The sequence below is a fragment of the Ananas comosus genome, linkage group 6 (assembly GCF_001540865.1).
Source record: "Ananas comosus cultivar F153 linkage group 6, ASM154086v1, whole genome shotgun sequence".
In the NCBI taxonomy this organism is placed as follows: Eukaryota; Viridiplantae; Streptophyta; class Magnoliopsida; order Poales; family Bromeliaceae; genus Ananas; species Ananas comosus.
This window is the reverse complement of record NC_033626.1, coordinates 4,703,827-4,706,478: the sequence shown is the minus strand read 5'-3', so window position 1 is coordinate 4,706,478 and position 2,652 is coordinate 4,703,827. Positions and strand designations below refer to the sequence as shown.

The following is a 2,652-nucleotide window of genomic DNA, read 5'->3' as shown; positions in this document are numbered from 1 at the left end:
AAAAACAAACATGGATTAATAGAAACTTATACTAGTGGACCCTCACTTCTAGTATAAACCAGCTAATCAGGCGAAAGTAATGAAATGTAACATATGCTAACTTCCGATGTCACATTGTCGGCCGCCAACGTGGCCCTCTGTAAAGTTAGTAATTGCAAATTCCGATCAAACTCCTACCATTCGGAGTTTATAAGGTACCCAATCAAAGTACTTTCGCTGACAACAAACTCGACTAGACCTCGTCTCTCACGAGCCTATTCTTATAGTCCAACCAGCCTAAGGTTTGCTAGGTCCACTAAGATTCAACCCTAGGCTCTGATACTACTATAATCTGTCACGCCCGAGTACCAACGGAAGCATATCCGGCACGTGTACAGACCTGCTATACACCTGCAGTATATAAGGCGTCTACAAAGAGAACATGTCGATAGAAGAAAAACATTGAAGAATCCTATCCCGATATCAGAGCAAAGTATAAGCCAATAATACTATCAACAGAAAAACAAAGAGTACACAACCCAAAATCTCACATCGTAGAGAAATATAAAAGTATAATCCCCGATTCAACTATTCATATACATCACAGGCTACTCAAAATACATGTACAATGGTAGTCTCTTTATACATTTGTACATCACCCTCGGCCGTGGCACGAGTAGCAAGGTGATCACCTAGTAAAACCGCAAGCTAGGTCTAGCTAGACGCGACTCCCTTGCCACGATCCCTAGCCTCTCCTGTAGGTGGCTCTGTAAAAACAACAATAACAAGGGCGTGAGAACTATTAAACAATAGTTCCCAGTGGGTAATCCGCCAGCCTCGGCGAATTACACCACAAGGCTCATGATGTACTAAATGAAAGTAAAAGCAGTAATTGCATGATATATCTACAATGCTAACAGGTAATGAACATGTAATCAACATGTAATCATACTTTCTACAGTAATGAATCAACTGAATAATAAAAGTATAGCAATTACTGTAAGCATGAACGTGTAAGTAAATACTGTACACTATAACTGGTAATCAATCATTACTATCATCTGTCATTTAGAACTTTAATTTCATTCATAAGGACCTACACTAGGTAGTCCAGCTTGCACCGCGCCTAATGGCCCTGTGGTAGTATGCACTCCCCACGGCAATCCACTTCGGCACCCAATCCAGCACGGGCGAGCATCTATCGCGTAGGCCAACTATGGAGTGCCAGCTTGTAGAGAGCGACCCTCACAAGCGTGTGCGAATGAGCACGATGGCAAGCAAGCAAAATCCATAGCCCAATATGTCTCAATCATCATGTCATAGTACACTCTGTTCTCACTCTCGATCTATTGATCGAAATTCTCAATATGATAAACAATGAAACTTGCTAGTATCCACTAGATTAGTAACACATAACAGTAACACATAAAAGTAATGCCAATTTTACATATTGCATTAGAAACTTCTCACTATTCATATACTTCTCTACTTTATAGAAGCATAATAACTTATCTCTTGGTTATTCAATTGAATTAAACAAGAATACTTTAGTACATGAATACTTTATGCATGAATACTTTTATGCATGAGTTCTCTCTACTTCATAGAGGTTTCATTACAATATCTCAACCGATGCGGCGATGATGTTTCAAATCCTTATCAATCACATAATCATAAAATGCACCTATGTACCAAATCTATAGTAACATATAGAACATAGGGGAGCTTCATTTGCTCTGGTTAGGTCAAACCCACCTATCACAAAGCTCAAACCAGCCACAAGAAGTCCCGAAATTCAGCTCAATTGGTTCCCAGACCTACTGAAAAACAAGCATCAAAACCGGATTGAAAACCATTACCAAAATGTCCGACATCGACATAATTTCACTTAGTGCAAAGTAGTAACTTAGATCCCTGTTTTGGTTCGCTTTAATACCTCAAGATTAACCTCTAAAGGCTCTCCAATGCCAACCAAAGATCATCCAAAAGTCGGTTGTACTCTCGCTGCGAACAATGCCAAAACGGCATCACAACGCTTGTTTACAAGTTAATATAATCGAAATCTTGCGAAATCAGTGTTCTAACTGAAATTTCTACTTACCCCTGGTTGGAACACCTTCCAAACTAGTTCCCAAGGTCACCAATTTAGTTCAAAATGGTTCGAAAACCTGCTGCGAAGAAATAATTCCAAACTGCATCAAGTTACTCAATTAGATGGCAAATAGTTTCGAAATAGCTTCATAGATAACTAAATACCTTCCTCAAGCTTCAAGGCAACTTTTTCCTGGACTAAAATGGAGAAATCACAGCTAGATAACCCCTCTCTAGCTGCTGGAAGCCTTCTCCAACTCAGCTGGAAGCAACAGAACTAAAACGCGTCAAAATTCGATACTAAACCACAAACTAGAGAGAAATTGAGCTAATTACCTCTCTAAAGCTGAGATTCAGCTTTCCTGGTGATAAACTCACAGAAAAGTCAATAAAAATCCTCCTCCCCATGTTCCAAAAGCTTCCCTTGAGTCACCAAATCAGTGAACATCGAGCGGAGCGCGAAATCGGCTCGAATCGGCGACTTCTACTCGTAGAGAGAGAAACCCTAGAGAGAGAAAGTGGAGAAGGTGCAAGGCTGCTTCTCTGAGCTCTAGCATCATCCACCAAGCACTAGGAGTCGTG

The 2,652-nt window shown here is 40.3% G+C and overlaps 1 long non-coding RNA gene across 1 annotated transcript; it reads right to left on the bottom strand.

Annotated features, from left to right (window-relative positions):
- On the bottom strand, positions 2,112-2,433 carry LOC109711288. Its single transcript, XR_002216563.1, has 3 exons — positions 2,407-2,433; positions 2,236-2,332; positions 2,112-2,150 (listed from the first exon to the last, which is right to left on the bottom strand). It is a non-coding gene; the product is annotated as an uncharacterized LOC109711288 (long non-coding RNA).